The following is a 24,483-nucleotide window of genomic DNA, read 5'->3' as shown; positions in this document are numbered from 1 at the left end:
TACAGCGTTCGTTCCGTGGAGGGGATCCAGTGGGTCTAATGGCTCTGACATCTCTGAAGACTCGGGGGTCTCAAGAACCTTCGCAGACAGCATCTCTGACAAGGTAGGCTGTCGCATCCCCGTGTCCTGATTCCTGCTTTTGGTGTCCGCGCTCGGCTTCCGTGCGTCTCCCTTCCTCGCTTTCTTTAATTTCTCCATTGGAGGTGGGGGGGGGTACTTTCCTGATCGCGCCCGTGGTAATGTCTGTTTTGGAGCTGCCAGTTGTCTTCGCTGCTACTGCTGGAGGGTCAGATGTCTTGCTCCCCCTCACGCTCCCTCTCTCCTGATTTGCGGTACGAGTGTGTACCTTAGGAGCCATGGGATGTCCGGCAAAGTACCTCGTAATCACTTTCTTGAGGTGAAACAACCGCTGCCCGATCCGAAGCACTTGTCTCCTAACGTGCTGGGTTTCAGAGAAGCCTTTAAACCACAGTCGTGCATACTCCATCAAGAACAGTCCTTTGTCCTTTGTGGATAACAGAGCATATTGCTCAGTCACTCATTGTCCAGTGCGGGAGAGAAGGATGCGTCCTCTCAGCACAACGCTACAGCGGCCATCTTGCCTCCCAAATTCAATTTCTAAGCATACATTTCAATTCTCCATGTCTTCGAAACCAATAATAATTTGTCCCTCGCTGACTTGCCATAATGTTGATCAAGTTAAATTCTAGGTTCTCATTTTTCTCCTGCACTTTTTGGACAAAATCGTAGCAGTTCTATTATTGAAGCCAGTTCCAGTCTGCATAACCTGTGAAACAGCAAAAGAAGTGACTAAAAGTTCACTTTTGTTCTACAGTGTGAAAATATAAGGAATGTCCCGACTAAAGCATGGATCTTCTGAATATAATCATGCTGCTCAATAATCCAAGGCAGAATTTTATACTGGACGATCAGCATATCATCCACCTTTCCTTGTGGGGAACAAATCTTGCTTTCAAATTTTTTTCCCCCAAACTCTAATTGACTCCCCTCTAGTTTCCCTAATCTTATAGAGTTTTAAAGCATCACCCATCATATTTCTTGAGTGAAGTGGGTGTATATAATTTTCATATATTTCTTCTGCACGTTCGGGAACGATCTTTTGAAATTGTCCAGTACCATTTTCTGTTCTAATAGATAAATAGGAGGGTGAGATAAAGGGTTCTATGTCCAACTTTTTGTAGTAGATGTTGTTTTCTTGATGGTAAGATATAGTTTTTTGAACCTTGTTAATTCTTATCAAATTCTTTTGTTTTTTGCAGGTACTCAATTAAGTAGAGCCAGTTTGTTTCCTTTATTTTTGTGTTGTTTTCCAAGAGTGGTATCACTTAAAAAATGTTTTATAATAAATCTAAGTGCAGGAAAACTACTTTCCCTTTTAGTGCAGGTACTAATTCATGCGGGTGGAATTTTCCTGATTTTGGTTGTGTTAGACCTGTCAGCCCTTTGGGTGGTCCCTCCTCATCATTATTTATTTTGTCCCACTTTTGCCTCAAACCCTGTTTGAATTTTTCCTTTTTGGGAACCACCAGACTTTTTCGTGTTGCTGCAGATTCAGGGAGCCATTTTATCTACCCCTGAAACTTCTGTCTGAGGGCCTGGAGCACAAAATGGTGGCCACCTGTGACATCACCAGCATCCACTGGAACCTACTAGCACCTTCCAGAACATTCCAGAACCCTGTGACCGTTGGAGGCGGTTTAGGATGTTGGGAAGCTAAGACAGAGAGTTGGCAGTTGGAGCTGGCAGTTGGCACCTGACTGGTGAAGAGTGAGCAGCAGAAACCTGAAGGAGGAAGGAGTGAGGCAGCAGGGGTGGAAACTTGTGCCTGGAGTGGGGTCCATAAACCCACCCGTGATACTAGTCCCTACTGACTGAGCCCAGCCTGGAGCCCTGTGTGGGAAGAAGCAAGAAAAACCATCCTAAGGACCTGGACAGCAGGAACAGGCCTTAGAAGTCAAGGAAGCAAGTACCTGACCTGTTTATTGGTTTCCCTGGAGCCGGACGTCGAGTAGCCTGGAGACCTGGAGCCTGAGGTGGAGAAGCGGCGCTGACTGGAAAAGCAGACGTCGTACCCAGAGCTGCCAGAGATCGTGAGAGGGCACCGACGGAGGACGTGAGGAGTACCAGAGGTCGAGGAGGAAGTCACCCAAGGTCGAGTGAGCGGTGTCGACGGGGGAGTGAAGTCCGCCCTCCGGAGTCGCCGGAGACCGAGGTGAAGTGTACCGGAGGTCGGGAGTGGGGATCGCACTCCGGAGTCGCCGGAACCTGAGAGAATCGTGCCGGAGGTCGGGAGTGGAGGTCGCACTCCGGAGTCGCCGGAAACCTGAGGAGAGGAGCACCGGAGGTCGGGAGTGAGGATCGCACTCCGGAGTCGCCGGAAGTCGACATCGAGCCAAGGCCGGCCGACGTCATCGAAGTTGAGGTCGCCATCGGACCGGAGCCGCCCGAAGTCGACATCGAGTCAAGACTGCCCGACACCATCGAATCGGAGGTCGAGATCGAGCCGAGGCCGCCGACATCAAACCGGAACCGCCTACCGGCGTCGTCAGGAACTGACATTGTGCCGAGGCCGCCGACGTCGAACCAGATCCGCCTCACGGCGTCGACACGACTCCAGCGGCGTCGGAACTTCAGAAAAAGGGCAGTAAGTGGAATAGAGGGCGCCAAAGGCCCTGTGGAATCCTAAGAGACTACTCTAGGGGTTAGAGAGGTGCTGGAACCAGCTGGACTGTGCCAGGGGTGAGCTGAGACTAATTTAGAGGGGTTGTGTAGAGTGAGAGAGCCAGGTCTCTGGTATTCCCCCCTTGATCTACCTCAGTTTAGGCCTCAGCCTTGTCCAAGCCAGGGAGTAGACACCCTCAAGCCTTCCACATCCCCACAAGCTGTGCCTGGGCCAAATTAGCCCATAGTAATCTCAAATGTGATCTGATTCTATGAGTGTCACTGTCAGCTTTTAATTATTTATTGGGGGCACTGTATTTATTGTATTTAACCTATTTATTGCTTCACTGTATTTATTGGTCCACAGTATTTATTGATGCACAATATTTATTGGTTTACAGTATTTATTGCCTCAGAATATTTAATTGCCTGTATGTATTGCACTTATATTTATGCCTTCCTTATTTATGATCACCCCTATTTATTGAATCATTAAGCCAGTATTTATTTGACCTGCACTATTTAAAAAGTTTGTATATTGTGATTGTGTATTATTTAACTAATCGGCAACTAAGAGAAAAAGAAGATAAAGAAAGATATTTTCCTAATTTTTACGGTGTAGAGTCGTTTTTGGAACGGATGCACGCATGGTTATTGTATGGGTATGTCGTATGCTTAGCACGGAGCCTGATCCCTGACCACTCGAGCCAAGCTACCACTGTGTGACCCCCGGAAATTACTCCGTGACCACCGACCCTTACCGGTGTGGGAGCGGGGTAATTTCCAACATTAATTGGTGTTCAGTGGTGGGATAGAGCTGTGCCTACGCATACTCAACAATAACTGTGGGTAGTCCATAGGCCTACACCGGGAGTTTTCTCAAAGCGGCCTTCCTAATTGTGGGTTTTTGTTTTTTCCAAATTTACTCTGGTGGTGGGAGGAGGTATTATTAAAGGTACCCCCCTGCATTGTTACTGCAAATAACTGTCCTCTGACCTGAGTGGGCAAGATGGAGTTTGTACTGGAGAATTTAGAAACGTACACTGTGGCCCAACTCAGGGAGTTTTGCCAGCGGGAGCGGGTGTATTGTCCCCCAGGAGCAAAGAAGGGTGCACTCCAAACCAGCTTAAGGGCTTGGGGGGAGGCACGCCGAGAAAGCAAGGCTGAGGAGGAGGACAGGGATAGAGAGCCCGACAGTGAGGGAGCTGGTTTGTACCAACCTGAGGTGGGGAACCTGTCAGCGGGGCCCAGGACACTTTCCAGGAAGGGCAGCAGTGCCTCTAGCGGTGGCTTGTCTGAAGTGGAATTAACAGACCGGAGGGAGAAAAGACAGCTCACATGGGACTTAGCAAGGCTGGAGAAAGAGAAAGAGGAACAGAGGATGGCTCATGAGATAAGGCTGAAAGAGATAGATCTTCAGATCCTGAGAATCAGGGCACACCCTGTACCTAACGGTGGCAGCGAAGAACGAGAGTACACCAGGGAACCCAAACCCTACCTGCCAAAGGACATAGTAGCTAGCTATGGGGTGGGTGATGATATCGCCAAGTGGCTAGCGGCCTATGAGGTCTCGTTGAGGGCCCATGGGGTTCCAGAGAAGTACTGGGGAAGGGGATTGTACAAGTACATGCCTCCAGCTGGCAGAGATGCTTTATTGGCCCTCGAAGAGGATGAGCAGACCTACTACTTCTGTCAAGAAAACCTACCTGCATCTACTCGTGGTGCTCTCCTCTGGGGTCTGTGTCCGCTGCTCGTCTCCCTCCTGCCGCCGCCATTCCAAAGCGGCCGCTGTTAGGAGGGGGACTTCATCCCCCAGCATCCTGTGCGGCGGAAGAGGAAGCCGCCTCTAACAATCTCGCGCCTGGAGGCGCATAAAAGATCTGCTGGCGACTGGCCGAGTGGGCGACTTCTGTCAAGAAAACCTACCTGCATCTACTCGTGGTGCTCTCCTCTGGGGTCTGTGTCCGCTGCTCGTCTCCCTCCTGCCGCCGCCATTCCAAAGCGGCCGCTGTTAGGAGGGGGACTTCATCCCCCAGCACCCTGTGCGGCGGAAGAGGAAGCCGCCTCTAACAATCTCGCGCCTGGAGGCGCATAAAAGATCTGCTAGGCGACCGCCTCGCGGGAACCGCGCGCGGGCCGCGCCCGGGCGAAGCCCGGGCCAAGGGCGGGCCCGTTTAAGCCCGTTAAAGACCGGGTAAGACTGGACTGGGCCACCCCATTGACATTTATATCTTGATGTGGTATTGCAGTTATTCTACCTAGACACATACAGCCCGAAATCCTTCTGGCAAATTGCCAACTGCTCAGCTCAAACTGTGTGAAGGTCCCACATATTAGTACATGTCTGTCAGGATGACGAGGGGTGCTAGGAGCAAAAACGCTCAGGGGGTAGCGCGTACATCTGGCCCGATTGACCAATTTATAACTAGGGCAAATGAAGCCATTAATCAAGGTATATCACTCCTGGAGCGAAGAGTTTCGCAAGATCTAGAATTAGCAAGACGCTCCTCGTTAGGCCCTATGGCTTTAGCTAAGACACCTATAAGCTCAAACTCCATCAGGCCTCTCATTGAAGTCCAGGTCGAAACACACGGTGTACCTAATACGGTTGATCTGTCAGCTTCCTTAGCCCTCTCAGATATGCACTCAAGCAAAGATCTTGAGAGGACGCCTAACCTGTTTTCAAGCCCAAGACAGGAGGGGCCCAGCTCAAATCACCCAAGGGGGGCAAGGGAGGGTGCCATCCCCAAACGGAAGAAGCCTAGGGTTTCGAAAAAATGTAACTCCAAAGTTCCGAATAAAACTCTGATTACCAAGGCGGCAAGGAAAAACAAAAGTAATCCTGTCCAGAGTGCCCTATATAAAGCAGTCATAGATACAGCAGTCCCTCTTACGACTCCACCGGCCCCTAGTGATCCAAGCATTTTGGGCATGGGTTGCAAAGTTTGTGAGGCTAACAACCAACATTTAAGTGTACTAGGTGAACTTTTTAGAGAATATGTGCAACCTATTGTACTTTCTCTTTCTAACATCGAAAAGCACCTATTCTCCATGAATTTATCTCTGAATGCACTCAAGAGTGATGGATCGGCCAACCATCAGGAGTTGCGGGCTACTCCCTCGACCTTGAGGATGGAGCGGGTAGTGGCGAGCGCTCCCTCGGTTGATTTAAATCCGCCATCAAAATCTGTGCCAGCAAAATCTTTGCCAGCTGCATCTAGGAAAGCTGGTGAACCCTCCAAACCCCCTACCTCTGGTGTAACCTTAGAAAACACGCTACCTAAATGCCCGGGGTCAGTACACCAAAATACTGTAGCAAAAACACCGGGGCCAGTTCACCAAAATAATTTACCTAAACCCATGGGGTCAGTAGTTCAAAATGACAAATTCAGGGGTGAGTTTGGTCATCCTATACACTTACCTCCAGAAAGCGACCCATATGTTGTGATCATGACTGGTATTCCTGAGCTAAGGCCACACAAAGAAGAACCAACGTGGTCCTTAAAAAATAAGGTACAGCATTGGCTCAATGTTAATAGACCACTCCCTCACTCTTGTAGTAGCAGGATCCTTATGGTGCGTAGTGTTCCTTGGATAGGTAGTGAGAAGAAAAAGATCCAGGGAGATTGTATTATTGTCAACTTTGATAATTCTCGAACGGCTGATTATATCTGCCGTCGTAATACATGGCCCAAAATTGACGGAATAAAGGTGAGGAGACTCTCTTCCTTTTATCCACCTATAAATTGTTGTGACGACACTCCCGATAGGGGTACGTCTGAAGTAAGACCTTGGAACAACAGAAGGGAGAGGGAGGCTTGGCCAGGTTATGAGGGTAGAGATACAGCTCTTTCTGAAGGCTGGAGTGGTATACCACTTGCTAACAGATTCAGCTGCTTAGAAGAAGTAGACTGACAATTATTGGGTTCTGGATCTGTCCCTGAGGACAATGAATGCACTAGCTCCAACCCAGTCCAACTCGTAGACTGCTTTCTACCCAATAACTGCTTAACTCCTATCCAGCCTATATCCTCCCTTAAACCTACTCCTCAAGAAGCTCTGCAGACCCCCTCCCACTGCCTACGTCCTACCCTTGTATTAGGGTCTGGGAAGGCACCACTTGTGCCCTGCATTGAGCCTGTGAGCCATGATGTTTCTCTGCCGCGACCTGAATGCTCCAGTATTCCAAAAAAAAACACTCGTATTAAACAGGGCGATACTATAAAGATCCTAAGCTGGAATGTAGCTGGCATCCACAGGAAACTTCAACTGCCTGAGTGGAATGCCCTAGTAGAGGCACATACGATTTGCCTATTCCAAGAGACTTGGAGCCTGGAACCCGTGTATCGGGTAGGCTATATTACCCACTTTGTTCCTGCAGTACTTCCAAGAAATGGGTCAGGCCGTCCCTCGGGAGGCCTACTCACCTGGGTAAGCATTGCCTTAAATCTTCAGACTGAGTCAAAGCTAATTAGTTCTCCAGATATTTTAAAAATCTCTTTGAGAGGCTCCCAAAGAGGACCCATCCTTGACTTATATAATGTATACGCCAGAGGTACCAAATATGGCTCTTCATCCCCGACAGTATCTATCCTCGAAATGGCACTGAATGAAAATTTAGCTGGATCCCAAGTTTTGGTTGCGGGTGATTTCAACTGCACTTATGAGCCCCTTATACAGGACGACATCTATGACCCAAGTGAGGATGATGATAGATGGGGTATCCCGATTTTAACCATCCCTCCGATTAAAAAATGGTCCAAAACTGCTATTCAGCTCAATGCCCTAACGCTGGAATTCGGGCTAAGAGCAGTTAATGGCCGCACGCGTTCTGATCCTTTGGGTGCGGCCACGTTTAATAGAGTCAACCATACCTCTAGGATCGATTACATCATGCTAGATTTCATTCTCTGGAGTTTTGTTCAGGACATGGTAGTCCTGCCCACAGTTGAAAGCGATCATAACTCGCTTTCACTGTCCCTCAGGAATCCATGGCCTCACGAAAAGACCGCAAAATCCCTTAACCCAGCCCACAAAATTTCTGTATCCTCGTGTGGGAAACGCCTAAAATGGAACATGGTTGCGAAGGATGAAGCTAAATTAAATACAATCAATTCAGTACTCACAGACGCACAGTTGGAATTGGAACTGGATAGCTCAGACAAGGGTGAGCTAAATCTCGGTCGGGTTACCCCTATTTTTGAGGAGACCATCAAGTCTATTGGGAATGTATTCCTAAAAATGAATCAAGTAGGCAAAAATGCGTCAAGTGGGCTCCTTAAGGGAAAGCATGATTGGTACACACCTGCTTGTAGGCACGCCAAATCGCTTTTGATTAAGGCCGTCAAAAGCAAAACACAAGGAGATATTCAGGGAGCAAGGCTAAATTATAAGAAAACCCTGGCTAGTGCTAAAAAGGAGTGGGAAATCGAACATTGGCGCTCTCTAAAAGAGGCAAGTTTGGGGAAAGACTCAAGGCGTTTTTGGGACATAATTAGAGCCAAAAATAGACCTGACGCTGACTTCATTACATGCAATATCACCAGCCAAGCTTGGGTCACCCACTTCTCTAAATTATATGCAAGTCAATCAGGTGCTACCTCTAATGCCCTCTCCATGGACATTTCTAATGAAAAACATATAAGGGAGGTGGCAGCAGCAACTCCGGATTTGCCAACAAGGAGTGATGATCTAGCAACTGGAAGGCTATGTACAGCTTTGCCATTAAACAACAGGGTGGCAGACTCCATTTTCTCGATTAAAGAAGTGGAGTATGCAATTACTACCATCAGGCCCCAAAAAGCAGCTGGCCCAGACGGCTTACCCGGGGATCTGCTGCGAGCAGATATCCCGAAATGGGGTACATTTATTAACTGCTTGCTTAATGCTATTAGCGGGGGAGCGCCAATCCCGGCATCCTGGAAAGGGGCGGAGGTCGTCCCCATCTTTAAAAAGGGGGCCAGGGACGACCCATCAAATTACAGACCCATAAGCCTGCTAGATATAACGCAAAAGGTGGTCGGGAAGGTGTTGTTGGTCAGATTATTACAATGGATCGACGAAAACGGCATCCTCTCCGACTACCAGGCTGGCTTCAGAGCAGGCACCGGTACAATCGAGCAAGCGTTCAGATTGTTGCTTGTGTATTGGAAGGTGGTGGTCTTGGGCAAAGGCAGTCTTTACCTCGCCTTTATCGACCTGAAGACTGCCTTTGACCTAGTACCTAGGGAGGCTCTTTGGAAAGTCCTTGCTGCCATGGGGGTGCCCAACTACTTACTCCTGCTATTGGTAAGACTGCATGTAAACACCTTTGCCCAGGTTAGGTGGGGGAGAAATGGTGAGAAAACTAACAGAATTCCGGTAGAGAGAGGGGTACGCCAGGGATGTGTTCTAGCTCCCACCCTTTTCTCTCTATATATTAACGGTGTAGTAGAGCATCTATTGAAAGACCCCTCAGATGAACCATCCCTGGCGGGGGAACGTATCCCCACCCTCCTCTTCGCGGATGATACACTCTTGCTCTCCAAAACCCCAATGGGCCTCCAAAAACTCTTAAACAACTTCCAGCTCTTCTGTACAGAGCGGGGCCTGGTAATCAATGGAGACAAAACAAAGTATCTTGTGTTAAATCCCCCTAAAAAATCTATACGCCCCCCAAAATTGAATGACGAACCTCTGGGGAGGGTGGATGTGTTTGACTACTTAGGGATTCGTTTATCCCATAATATGCAGTGGGGCCCCCATTTATGCAAGATGCTGTTATCTCACAAAAGAGTTACAGGGGCTCTTGTGAAGGAGCAGCGCTCCTGTGCTATAAGACCGATAGCCCCCGTTATTGATATTTACGCAGCAAGAGGAGTTAGCTCTGCCCTTTATGGAGCTGAGCTTTGGGGCTCTTGTGATATTGGTGACTTATCAAGAGCAGAGAGGAAGTTCTTCAGGGTCATTATGTCACTTCCCCAAGGTACCCCCACGATTCCATTAATGCTCGATCTTGGTTGTCGCCCCATCGGTGATTTGGCGAAATTTCGCCCTCTATTGCTATGGGCTCGTTTGTGGCGGGTCCCGGAACTAGCCAAATATGCCAAAGGTCTCTCGGAAATCATGTCACTCCCAGGATGGCATAGGATAAAATGGTTGCGTGACATGAAAGCCCTTTTGTATAATCTGGGGCTAAATGCAGCATGGGAAAATAGATCTTCCCCTCCGAAAGCCACGCTTAAGCTCTTATATTGGAACTGGATTGTGACCCAACTGAACACGAACACGTCATTGGGGAGACTTACTGAGGACTTCCTGAATTTTAAGGATCATCCAATCCGGGAACTATATCTCGACATCATCGAGAGCCCCTTTGATAGAGCTTTGTATTTTAAGTTTAGGACCGGGACCCTCCTACTCTATAGTTTTACATCACGATGGAATTCCTTTCCTCAGACCTCTGATCTTTGTCCCTTTTGCACATCCAGGCGTGAGTCTGTGGCTCACTTTTTATTTGAATGCCATGAGTACGCCCTCCCAAGGAAGAGATGGCTTAAGCAATTGTGCCGCTCCTTGGGAACTAGACACCATATTGTGGCACTCCGCATTTTAACGTCAGACGCTCGCCCATTATACGTTTGTGCCCTTGCAAAATTCTTATCTTGGGCATGGCGTATCAGAAGTAAAAGGCTTAAGGAAATTGTTTAATTCACTCTTAAACAACTATTTATGACCTGTTTTGCTCTCTATTGTAAAAATAGTTTTTTTTTTCTTCTTTTTTAATGAAATTAACTTATTCCATTTTTAACTGTTATGCTTTTATGATATGTTTTTATCGAAATAAAGCCTTTGACTGACTACTACCCCACCATGAAAGTGGCGCTCATAAGAAAGTTTGGACTAACACCCGAAAAGTACAGACAGAAGTTCAGGGGTAGTCACAAACTGGGCACACCGAATTGGGTGGACTTCCTGGACTATGCAAAGAAGGCACTGGAGGGTTGGATTCAGGGCAGTGAAGTGAGGAACTACGAGGGGTTGTTTGACCTAGTACTGAAGGAACACCTGCTTGAGAAATGTTTCCCTGAACTGCGTCAACACCTGGTGGACAGCAAGCTGACCAGTCCCCGGAAGCTTGCTGAGGAGGCGGACATTTGGGCTAGTACCCGGGTGTCCACAAGGGGGACTGGAGGGGATACTCAAAAGGTCGGACAGGGCGCCCCCCAGAAGAAAGAGGGAGGGGAAAAGAAAAAGGAGTTCTCCAAAGGCCCCCAAAATAACTTCCAAGGGAAGGGAACAGGATTCACCCCTAGGGCTAACCCACCCAGAAACCCTAATCCTGGCCAGAGTCAGCAGCCAAGGGTTGTCCATTGCTATGAGTGCAGTGGCGTTGGACACTATAAAGGAGATCCGAAGTGCTTGAAACGACCACCCCCTCCCATTGGAGGAAAGACCCCCGGAGTAGCTAGTGTAGTGCTCGGGGAGGAGATGCCTTTAATTAAGGGAAGGGAGTGGGCGGGTGTCACTTTAGTGTCCCTGGGAGAACGGGAGATGGTTCCCAAGATCCAGGTGCCCGCAAATACCGCAAAGTATGGGCAGTGGGTCACCATCAACGGCCAAAGAGGGGAGGCTCTGAGAGACACAGGAGCCAGTATGACTATGGTGCGTAGCCAACTGGTGTCTCCAGAGCAGGTAATTCCCGATGTACTCCTCCCAGCCACAATGGCTGACGGCAGAACAGGCCACTATCCAGTGGCCGAGGTTCCCTTTGAATGGGGGGGGGTTGCAGGTTCACTTCGAGTTGCCGTAAGCCCTGCCGTGCCAGTCGATTGTCTGCTGGGGAATGACATGGAGCACAACGCTTGGAAGGAGGTGGAATACCGGACTCACACTGAGATGCTGGGTACACCTGATTGGGCCTGTGTTAGCACAAGGTCCGCGACTACCCGGAGAGGGAGTTCGTTTCGGCTGGAGCCTGGAACAAAGGCCCAGCCGGCTGCCAGTCAAGGGAAGAACCGAGGACAGGAGGAGCCTGCCTCGGCGTCCACACCCCGTAGGACGGAAAGGCCACCGGAGGTGGTGGACCAGGAGTCTGCGGTGGGGGACGTTACCAACCTGGAGGACCTACCCATCCCGGCCGAGTGGCACGTGGAGGGAGGCCCGTCCAGGGAGGAATTCTGCCAGGGCCAGAGGGAGTGCCCTACCCTTGAGGGGCTGAGGCGACAGGCCGAAGCCCAGGCAGCAGGGAACGTTGAAGGGAACTACAGTGTTTACTGGGAGGATGGCCTCCTCTACAGTGAACCCAAGGCACCCCTACATGGATCGTCACGAGCCTTGGTAGTCCCTCAACGTTATCGAGCCTTCCTTCTGGAGTTGGCTCACGAGATACCATTGGCAGGACACCTGGGGCAAGACAAGACCTTCGCCCGTCTTGTCCCACACTTTTATTGGCCTCAGATGAAAGTGTCGTCCGATACCTACTGCCGGACATGTGTGTCTTGCCAAGCCAGTGGGAAAACAGGGGTGAAGCTGAAAGCTCCCCTGGAACCACTTCCTGTCGTTAGCACCCCCTTTGAAAGGGTGGGCATCGACATTGTGGGTCCGTTAGATCCGCCAACATCAGCTGGTCACAGGTTTATCCTGGTTCTGGTGGATCATGCCACACGGTACCCAGAGGCAATACCTCTGAGGACCATAACAGCACCTGTTGTGGCTAGGGCCCTGATGGGAATCTTTACCCGAGTGGGTTTTCCCAAGGAAGTTGTGTCCGACAGGGGGACCAACTTCATGTCAGCGTATATGCGGGCGATGTGGAAGGAGTGTGGAGTGACATACCGGTTCACCACTCCTTACCACCCCCAGACCAATGGTCTGGTGGAGAGGTTTAACAAAACCTTGAAGGGCATGATCAGAAGTCTGCCTGAAAGCCTGCGGAGGAAATGGGACGTCCTCCTACCCTGTTTACTCTTTTCTTACAGGGAAGTGCCACAGAAGGGAGTGGGCTTCAGCCCCTTCGAGCTTCTGTATGGGCACCCTGTACGTGGACCTCTCAACCTGGTGAGAGACGGATGGGAAAGAACTCCCAGAAAGCTTCCCCAGGATGTGGTGAGCTACATGCTGGCCTTCCGGAGCCAAATGGCTAAGTTGTGGAAGCAAGCTTCTGACAACTTGGAAGCCAGCCAAGCAGTGATGAAGGCGTGGTATGACCACAATGCTCACCCGGTGGAGTTGGAGCCTGGCCAGAAGGTGTGGGTGATCGAACCAGGAGAGCTTAGTGCCCTCCAGGATCGCTGGTCAGGACCCTTTGAGGTGTTGGAGAAGAAGGGTAAGGCTACCTACTTGGTGGACCTGAAGACCCCTCGTCAGCCCCTGCGGGTGCTGCATGCCAACCGCCTCAAACCCCACCACGAGAGGCCCGAAGTCATCTTGATGATGGTGACTGACGGAGGAGAGGACGTGGAAAGCGAGCCTCTCCCTGATTTGTTTGCGTCTCAAGAGAAGGATGGGTCGGTGGAGGGAGTGATTCTCTCCCCATCTCTAACTCCTGAACAGCAGGAGGACTGTCGCCAGGTCCTGGGACAGTACTCTGCGTTGTTCTCCCTTGTCCCGGGTAGGACTCACCTGTGCCTCCATGACGTGGACACAGGAGACAGCCCACCTGTGAAGTCCAAGATCTACCGGATGTCAGACAAGGTGAAGGCCAGCATTCATAGTGAAGTCACTAAGATGCTGGAGCTAGGAGTGATCGAACCTTCTAGCAGCCCCTGGTCCAGTCCGGTGGTGTTAGTACCAAAAGCTGCACCACCGGGTGCCCAACCGGAACTGAGGTTCTGTGCGGACTACCGGGGACTGAATTCAGTGACCAAAACTGATGCTCATCCGATCCCTAGGGCGGATGAATTGATTGACCGGCTGGGATCTGCCCAATATCTAAGTACCTTTGACCTTACTTCTGGGTACTGGCAGATCTCTTTGACTGATGGAGCAAGGGAAAGGTCAGCCTTCTCCACGCCCAATGGCCACTACCAGTTCTGTGTGATGCCCTTTGGGCTCAAGAACGCACCTGCCACGTTTCAGCGCCTGGTAAACCAGATCCTCACCGGAATGGAGAGTTTCTCTGCTGCTTATCTGGATGACATAGCCGTCTTCAGTAACAGCTGGGAGGATCACTTGCGTCACCTGCAAGCTGTTCTCCAGGCCCTGAGACAAGCTGGATTGACGATCAAGGCCAGCAAGTGCCAGATCGGGCAGGGGTCGGTAGTGTACCTTGGACACTTGGTGGGTAGGGGAGCGGTGCAACCCCTCCAGGCAAAGATCGAGGCCATCATGGCCTGGGAACCCCCCAAGACTCAGACTGAGGTCCGAGCATTTTTGGGCCTCACGGGATACTACCGCCGCTTCGTGAAGGGGTACGGTATCATCGTAGCCCCCCTCACGGAGCTCACGTCCAAGAAACAACCTCGACGGGTAGTCTGGACGGAGGCTTGTCAGCAAGCCTTTGTGAGATTGAAGAAAGCCATGTGCGAGGCCCCGGTCTTAAGGGCCCCAGACTTTTCCAAGGAGTTCATTGTCCAGACAGATGCATCAGAACATGGCATTGGGGCAGTGTTATCGCAACTCAATGAAGAGGGTCTGGATCAACCCGTGGTCTTCCTATCCCGGAGACTACTTCCCAGGGCACAGAAGTGGAGTGCAATAGAGCGTGAAGCCTTTGCAGTGGTATGGGCTCTGAAGAAGTTGCGGCCATACCTGTTTGGCTCGCACTTCCTGGTTCAGACCGACCACAGACCCCTTCGTTGGCTGATGCAAATGAAGGGGGAGAATCCCAAGTTGTTGAGGTGGTCTATTTCCCTACAGGGAATGGACTTTCAGGTGGAACATCGGCCTGGAGTGGACCACGCCAATGCAGACGGTCTCTCAAGGTATTTCCGCCTTAGTGATGAGAACTCCCAAGGGGTTGGGTAGCTCTCCCCACTTTCAGCTGGGGGGGGACGCGTGTTAGACCTGTCAGCCCTTTGGGTGGTCCCTCCTCATCATTATTTATTTTGTCCCACTTTTGCCTCAAACCCTGTTTGAATTTTTCCTTTTTGGGAACCACCAGACTTTTTCGTGTTGCTGCAGATTCAGGGAGCCATTTTATCTACCCCTGAAACTTCTGTCTGAGGGCCTGGAGCACAAAATGGTGGCCACCTGTGACATCACCAGCATCCACTGGAACCTACTAGCACCTTCCAGAACATTCCAGAACCCTGTGACCGTTGGAGGCGGTTTAGAATGTTGGGAAGCTAAGACAGAGAGTTGGCAGTTGGAGCTGGCAGTTGGCACCTGACTGGTGAAGAGTGAGCAGCAGAAACCTGAAGGAGGAAGGAGTGAGGCAGCAGGGGTGGAAACTTGTGCCTGGAGTGGGGTCCATAAACCCACCCGTGATACTAGTCCCTACTGACTGAGCCCAGCCTGGAGCCCTGTGTGGGAAGAAGCAAGAAAAACCATCCTAAGGACCTGGACAGCAGGAACAGGCCTTAGAAGTCAAGGAAGCAAGTACCTGACCTGTTTATTGGTTTCCCTGGAGCCGGACGTCGAGTAGCCTGGAGACCTGGAGCCTGAGGTGGAGAAGCGGCGCTGACTGGAAAAGCAGACGTCGTACCCAGAGCTGCCAGAGATCGTGAGAGGGCACCGACGGAGGACGTGAGGAGTACCAGAGGTCGAGGAGGAAGTCACCCAAGGTCGAGTGAGCGGTGTCGACGGGGGAGTGAAGTCCGCCCTCCGGAGTCGCCGGAGACCGAGGTGAAGTGTACCGGAGGTCGGGAGTGGGGATCGCACTCCGGAGTCGCCGGAACCTGAGAGAATCGTGCCGGAGGTCGGGAGTGGAGGTCGCACTCCGGAGTCGCCGGAAACCTGAGGAGAGGAGCACCGGAGGTCGGGAGTGAGGATCGCACTCCGGAGTCGCCGGAAGTCGACATCGAGCCAAGGCCGGCCGACGTCATCGAAGTTGAGGTCGCCATCGGACCGGAGCCGCCCGAAGTCGACATCGAGTCAAGACTGCCCGACGCCATCGAATCGGAGGTCGAGATCGAGCCGAGGCCGCCGACATCAAACCGGAACCGCCTACCGGCGTCGTCAGGAACTGACATTGTGCCGAGGCCGCCGACGTCGAACCGGATCCGCCTCACGGCGTCGACACGACTCCAGCGGCGTCGGAACTTCAGAAAAAGGGCAGTAAGTGGAATAGAGGGCGCCAAAGGCCCTGTGGAATCCTAAGAGACTACTCTAGGGGTTAGCGAGGTGCTGGAACCAGCTGGACTGTGCCAGGGGTGAGCTGAGACTAATTTAGAGGGGTTGTGTAGAGTGAGAGAGCCAGGTCTCTGGTATTCCCCCCTTGATCTACCTCAGTTTAGGCCTCAGCCTTGTCCAAGCCAGGGAGTAGACACCCTCAAGCCTTCCACATCCCCACAAGCTGTGCCTGGGCCAAATTAGCCCAAAGTAATCTCAAATGTGATCTGATTCTATGAGTGTCACTGTCAGCTTTTAATTATTTATTGGGGGCACTGTATTTATTGTATTTAACCTATTTATTGCTTCACTGTATTTATTGGTCCACAGTATTTATTGATGCACAATATTTATTGGTTTACAGTATTTATTGCCTCAGAATATTTAATTGCCTGTATGTATTGCACTTATATTTATGCCTTCCTTATTTATGATCACCCCTATTTATTGAATCATTAAGCCAGTATTTATTTGACCTGCACTATTTAAAAAGTTTGTATATTGTGATTGTGTATTATTTAACTAATCGGCAACTAAGAGAAAAAGAAGATAAAGAAAGATATTTTCCTAATTTTTACGGTGTAGAGTCGTTTTTGGAACGGATGCACGCATGGTTATTGTATGGGTATGTCGTATGCTTAGCACGGAGCCTGATCCCTGACCACTCGAGCCAAGCTACCACTGTGTGACCCCCGGAAATTACTCCGTGACCACCGACCCTTACCGGTGTGGGAGCGGGGTAATTTCCAACAGGTTGCATCCTAACAATAGTTTGAAAAGCATGTACAGTTTGGGTTAAAATACTTTCATATACATTAAATTGCAGTAGCTCAGACGGTATTAGATTGATTTCCAAAGTGTAATGAATAAACAGAGAAGGCACAAAGTCTAGTTTGCATATTAGCTGACACAAATATCATATATCTGTTCCACAATTAAATATACACAAAAAGTTCTTTAGGCAATTCTGTTTTCAGCCTCAATTTGATTTGGTATTTCCAAAATTGTGTCTTGAAAATGAAGAATGCCAATTTTCTAATTGTCTAATTTTATTAATGGATTTTCTAGTGGGTTTTGAGTGAAGACAACATCTGTAGGGTTGTTGTCACATACTGCACCAAAGTATTTACATTGAATGTACTCTGTAATACTGTTCACTTCTATTGGATTTGAGTGAAGTAGAGCATTATTGAGTTGTGTTTGCAAGCATGGCGTTTTGCCACAGTATAATGTGCGGAAATCTTTTCGTATAGATGAATGATGTGCGGAAACCAACTTGATGTTATGGAAGGTGGAGTCACGTGATTTTTTAAGACAACCTAAAGAATGTCTTGAAGGTTAGTAATGGTCCAAACTGGGCAGAGTTCCATGGTCTTTAGTAATTAAACTTTGTTAGCAATAGTTTATTTTTTAAAGGCAACCACAAAATGTCTTAGCTTCAGCATGCAAGCATCTTGAATTTTGCAAATAGAAGTGCAATTCTATTCATATAAAGGTTTTCTTTCGCTCTTGTACATCATCTGCAGATATATTTGTTTGTTCCACAATTTTTTCTCTATCCCTACTGCACTTCCATGTAACAATTCATATTAATATCCTTCATGACGTAAAATTCACAATTAGTGTGTTGATGGTAAGTCTCTTAATGAAAGTATGGTTCAGTACTGGAAGTATGTCTTTAATTCCCTGGCAATTTGTGCGGAAGTTTATTCTTGTTCATTTTTTTGTGTAGTTTATGTAGTTAATAGGTTGAAATTAAAAAGGCTAGAGTACTTTACACCTGATTAATAATAATAAAGAATATTTTGCTTTTCACAAGAAATGCTTTTTTCAGTGATACCATGAACATATTCCTTCAGTACAAGTGTGTCGGTCTTTTCCCACATGAAAGGAAGTGTTTAGAGTAGATTTTTGAGGATACTAATTATATACTGCTCTGCACTAATGTTCCTAATGCTGTCTCTTTTTGTCATAGAGCAGAAGTTTTTTGAATAGTCATTATTTTTGGACATGTAATGCTTAATTGCTAATTTGTTCTCTTGGGGTTTTTTATTTTAAGCTCATTACTATCCATCTTACAGTGTGTAGAAAAATTCTTAATATCGTTAGTAGTCTTACCAGTACAGTTGTTTGTCTCTGCAGATCTTTGTTTTATGTGTGCATTTTATTATTGTCTCATTTATCTGCTGTATAACTTCATGTGTTGCCTCTTGCGATAATGTTCTGATAGGTATGCTTTAAAACCAGAGCAAATCTGGTGATTGAAATTGAAATACATAAAAAAAAATTCATTTCACAAATAAACAGGCATGTACAGCATTACCCTGATTTGACTATATAAAGGTGAAGTTAATTGTACCCACGAGTATGTTGTATGATTCATTTATAGTTGATGATATATAATCTGTAGTAATTGTTGAATATTTTGAAAGAACACATACAGCTGTTTTACCTTCCAACATTAACCAGAGGGGCTATAGTTGAAGATAATATTTAATAGTATTTGGCTACGTTTGTAGCCCATTTACTGAGATAAGCCAATCACATTTTATTGTATTATGAAGCAAAGTTTCTATCTGTATTGGATTTTATGCCCTCCTTAGATATTTTTTGTATTATAAATAAGGATTTTGATGGAATTAGTCACTCCCTCTACTTCTCTCTGTAAGTGCATGTCTCCATCCACACTCTATGACAATCCATTGTAGAGATAATGATATAGGGCGCCTAACAGGAGTTGGACTTAAAATTGAGATGAAGGAGACATTTTGTAAATTAATGGCTATGTTCCCAAAAACTTAGTTTGTTTTCTCCAACTTTTGCCAGAGACAAAATGGAAAATGGTCTACGTTAAATGCAGCAAAGTTTGAAACAAATGTGTGGCCATGTTAACACAACTGTGTCTGCATTTCTCTGAGATCATGGCATGACTTCCATTTTTCATTTTGACATTAAATATTCAAATACACTGCTATATCATCCAGAAGGTGTCCATTTTACCATCACTCTCAACCATCGATTTCTTCAGAACATCAAAAAATGGCTAATTCAACATTTATAACAGTTTCTTATTCCCTATAAATGAAAAGCTTTTTTAAGAGCCACCCTATGTTATATGTACATGTATATTTTTAATATGTAATCCTTTATTAAAATTTCGAAAGTACAGTTCAACCTAGATACTACTGTGGTAGTACTGCAGTACTCTGTATATATTTTTGTAAGATATAATGGTTGAAATGTACTTTTCCCTACCACTATTAACCTCCAATACATCCTCTCGTCCTACCTATAGTTCATTACATGTGTTTAAACTTTTATTTCACAAACACTTTCACAATATACCATAACAGTTTTCAAAACAAAACGGCTGGCATTGCATTGTAGAAGCTATGTCATTAGCCAATCAGATTTTGTTTTATCATCGCCACGTACCACTGCGGTACTACAGTGACAACAGATATCACATAGATTTGGGCCTAATAATTTCATAACCACTTCATAACATCACTTGCATTTCTGCGCTATGTCAAACACAAAAATCTATTGAAAATATCTTGGGGAAAAAATCCTGTTTTGGGACCCCCCTTTTATCTTTGCACCCCCTTAGCAATTCACCATGAAAAGTTCTATCATATATATTTATATACAGCAAAACTGCTGATGGATATATATATATATATATCAAGGCCCCACGTGGGCTGAAACGCGTCATGGTGGTGCTGGTGTCAGGCATGAAATAAATCACTTTGCACCATTTAACGGGTTCGCTTCGTCTATTGGCCAGAGCGAGAGTGTATCTGCTGGACGGCTTTACTTCAAATATTTTCTGAGATTGCTTCCTCGGAAATTAGCAAAACCCCTTCTTCGATTTGGGCTGTGCGGCATGAAGCAGCGACTCTGAATTGGTTTTTGGAGCCTTTTTTTCTTTCCGAGTAAGGAACAGCCGCGATTGCCCCGGGACAGCGGAGGTGCGACTGACTGCAGGGGAGGGGTTTGGCGAAGCGGGTTCGAAGGTCGGCTGACCAGAGGACCTGTGTTGCTTGCCGGTACCGCCATTTTGCGGCAGGAGCCCCGCGGAGAGTCCCATGAAGGAGTGTGCTTGGTTTGGACCGGGGTATTTACTGGCGGTCCGAATCCTATTTTGAATTTTGACAAGCCCATTGATTGACACCATGTCCGCTGACATGTTGAGGAGCAGGGAGGAGGCAGCCTCCAGTATGTTTACCGATTCCCCGGCTGGGGAGAGTGTACTGAATCGGACATCCATTATCACGTTGGAAACGCAACCCAACCTTAAAGACCTGTTCAAAGCCTTAGAAAAAGCCAGCAAGTCGGAACAAGCGAAGTGGTGGGAGCACCGCTCGCTAACAAGGTACCTGGAGGTAGGAAGGATCCCGCGGGGGTTACGTATAATGGTGGCACCTTCTACGAAAATCCAGATCCCCGCATGCTTCTAGAATGGGCAGAATGCAATTTGGAGTCCTCTTGGCGTTTAGTAGAAATCTTGGTTAAATACGCCGTGAGTGATCGTGTGATTTTGCAGAATCAAATAGAGGCATTAAATGGGGAAATAGACAAATTACCTAGTACCCCTCTCATTTCCAAGTATCGTGAGGAAATAGCAGTGCGACTAATGCGGGAGGAGGAAATAATCAAAAAAAGAAAGACTTACAAATTCCAAAGTGACCGTTTGGACTATGAAAGTGGGCAGATATTTACATTTGCCAAAAAATATGACAATGTCAGGGTGAAAAGCATTAAGACAGTGGACGTGCCAGATACTGCGAGACCGACTCCCAGTGACCCCCCCAGAGAATTCATCGGTGTCTGAACTGAGTTCCAACGTGGACAGCGAGTCAGACAATGACCAACATAGGGAGCATCAGCTGGGGTTTCGCAAGCTTACCCTGGTGCAGGAATTAGACTGCATGCGCCAGGATGGCCGGCAGACCCTACGGTCTGGTGAGCGAAATGCCAATTCAAACAAAGCGCCAACAGCAAACGAAGCGCGAGGCGGAGATGTCACAAACAGCGAAAATGCGAGTACCAAGCCACCGCACAGAAAAGCGCGCAAACATTGGAAGAACAAGTAAGTGGCATCAATTTTGGGTGTGATTCACAGTCGGTTGTTAACCTTACTAAACTTGTACTTTCTGAAAAAGAAATGAACATCTTGGCTTTGGGTTTGTCATACAGCACCAGAAGCAACTTTGACTATGCAGGGACCCGGGTTGACTTTTACAAGTATGTTCGCAAATTAAATACACCGCCATTGTTACCCCATTGAAGTTCTCCACCTTTAACAGCAGGTGATGCAGACTTGCTTAATGATCTACTTCAAATGCAGGCTGAGAATACACAGTCAATGAGTAACAATATCCAAACTGACAAAAGGTGACGGACTCAGATGGTAGCACCTCACTTCCAATAAGCTGCTGCCTTATCAGGCTGTTAGTGCACAAACTCTCCAGCACCATTCACCTAGTGATGCCTCAGTACGAAATCCTGACAGAAAATTTACATTGAATGGAGGTGCACCGAACATAGAAACAAAGTCCAAAATTATTTCAAGCTTTTCTTTGTTTAATTTTTATTTCAAGTAGATAGATACAAAAAACCACAGCCAACGCGTTTCGTTCCTTTCAAGATGTAATTTCTTAACGGAACTTCTTCAGGGCTGTAATAAGAAAATAAAAAAAAAAAAATATATATATATATATATAATACAATCAATAAAACTGACGGACATACACATATATTAACATACATTTAAAACTACATTTAGTGTCATTTCTATCAATCCCGTTGTACCAAGATTAGATTTGTATTTACAAATTATGTACACAAGTCAATGAGTAATCCTGATTTGGGACAGAGAATCATGACAGCATCCACCCCGTTCAAACCGAAATCTACTTTTTGCCCCTTGATGATAAAGGACAACATTGACATGTTCCATGACAAGGTCGCCCATGATGTAAATGTAAATGTGTGTGTACTTGTAAAGCGCACTATCACTCCTGTCGGAGTATCCTGGCGCTGAAGACCGCTGGGGAACCCGTCCTGGTTTTCCCTGTGAGATGGTCCCTTACTGGGTATCTCCAAGGTGAAACCAGGCATCCCCGGCGTCTGTGGGGGGCCGTTGTAGAGATGAGGCAAGCTTAATGCCCAGAGTTGCCGAGTGTGGTCCTGGTTAGAGTAGGTACCGAGGCGAGAATTATCGAGTCCGTTTTTGACCCTGGTCCACGACCCTGCCGCGTCGGGAATTGAACCCTGGTCCCTGGCCGATTCTCTGCTTACGGGTCTGCCGCCTCTAACCAGTGAGCCACACCTCTCCGACTGTTACATATCAAGGAGGCTAATGCTAATAAGAGATACCAATATCATGACTTCATATACCATCAATTGGTTAAAAAATTGCAAATGAATGTTAATGTGGTCATCCGCCAATCAAATAAAGGTGGGAATGTGATGCTATGGCTGAGGGAGATGTACATGGAGGAGGTCCTCGGACAACTTAATGATAGAGAGTGCTACAAAAGAACAACTATGGCGGAGGTCAAATTGTCATGGAACTTGCTTTATACCAATCTGATGGCATGGAGAAGTATGGGACTAATCACAATGGATGAATATAGATTTTTGAAAATTGAACACCCTGTGATGCCTATAATCTATTTCATCCCCAAGATCCACAAAGATATTGTGAAACCACCTGGGCGTCCCATTATTTCTGCTTGTAAAAGTATTATGGAGAACATGAGCAAGTATGTGGACTTTTTTTTTTGCAAGAACATGTAAAAAAACTCCCGTCGTTCATACTAGATACTGGTGACTTATTGCAGAAATTGCAAGGAGTTCATTGGCAAACTGGGTATCTCCTTATCTCCTTGGATGTATCATCCCTGTATACCAGTATTCATCACAGAGATGGACTGAGAGCAATAGAGTATTATCTAAACGCCGTCTCATCATCATGTTTCAACATCCTACGCATGCTCCGTAAGATCTTCCGTTGGATCCCCACCGAAACCAGGAAGACGGTCACCCAGGCCCTCGTCACCAGCCGACTGGACTACGGGAACACCCTCTACACCGGAACCACAACCAAACTTCAGAAAAGACTCCAACGAATCCAGAACGCCTCCGCACGACTCATCCTGGACATCCCCCGACACAGCCACATCTCCGGACACCTGAGAGACCTCCACTGGCTCCCCGTCAGCAAGAGAATCACGTTCCGACTCCTCACCCACGCACACAAGGCCCTTCACGACCTGGGCCCCAGCTACCTCAACAACCGCCTGACCTTCTACACTCCCACCCGTCAGCTACGATCGACCAGCCACGCCCTCGCCGCCGTTCCACGCATCCGAAAAGCCACCATGGGAGGAAGATCCATCTCCTACCTGGCAGCCAAGACGTGGAACTCCCTCCCCATCCACCTTTGTCTGACCCAAGACCACCTCTCCTTCAGGAAGCAACTCAAGACCTGGCTGCTCGTGCAGTAGCAGACCTCCCCCCCCCTTCCCCCCCCCCCAAGCGCCTTGAGACCCTCCGGGTGAGTAGCGCGCTATACAAATTTCTTGATTGATTGATTGATTGAAACATGAGATCTATAAATTTTTGTGAACATAACAAAATGTTATTATCTATGATCAAATCATGCCTGGAAAATAATTTCTTTTTGTTCTCTAATCAAGTATTCCAACAGGTTAGGGGTGTGGCTATGGGGGCCTGTTTTTCACCAAGTTACGCCTGCTTGCACATGGGGTACTGGGAGGAACAGATCCTCATAGCTATCTTTTCAGACATTATGTCCAACAAAGTGGCGAAATGGTTCAGGTATATAGATGACCTTCTCATCATTTGGAATGGAACTATGAGTGATGCTTTGCAGTTCATTTTGAACCTTAACAAAAATGATTTGAACTTAAAGTTTACAAGCCAGATCAGTAATAGTTCAATATGTTTTCTTGATGTGGAAATCTACATTCAGCACAATGAATTACAAACTAAAATGTATCGAAAACCAACAGCCGGTAATGCTTTACTGCATGCCTCGAGTCATCATCTAGCACACTTGATCAGAAGCATACCGTACGGGGAAATGCTCCGCATTAGAAGAATCTGTAGCACTGATCAGGACTGTATAGAGGCTCAGATTGATTGCAGGGAAAGATTTCTGAGAAGAGGTTATCTCCCGGAGTTGTTAGATAAGGCAATCTGCAAAGCTAACAATTCCGGCAGTTGGTTGACTACACCGTATAAAAAAGATACAAAAGAAAAAGAGCAAACAGAGCAAAATGAAACACGTTTAATTCTAACCTATAACAATCAGCATCAGAGCATTCGTAAAATTGTGAACAAGAACTGGGCACTGATCGCTAGTGATCCTGTATTGGGTAAACATTTGTCCCATTCCCCTAGTATTACCTACAGGAAGGCTAAATCTATGAGTAACCTATTAGTCTCTAGCAGCCCAGAGGTTAGGATCAACAGCTCATGGCTGAATAGCAGTAAGGGTTTCCTCAGATGTTCAGTTTG

Source organism: Triturus cristatus, chromosome 4_1 (genome assembly GCF_964204655.1).
Source record: "Triturus cristatus chromosome 4_1, aTriCri1.1, whole genome shotgun sequence".
In the NCBI taxonomy this organism is placed as follows: domain Eukaryota; kingdom Metazoa; phylum Chordata; class Amphibia; order Caudata; family Salamandridae; genus Triturus; species Triturus cristatus.
This window is presented reverse-complemented; position numbering follows the sequence as displayed.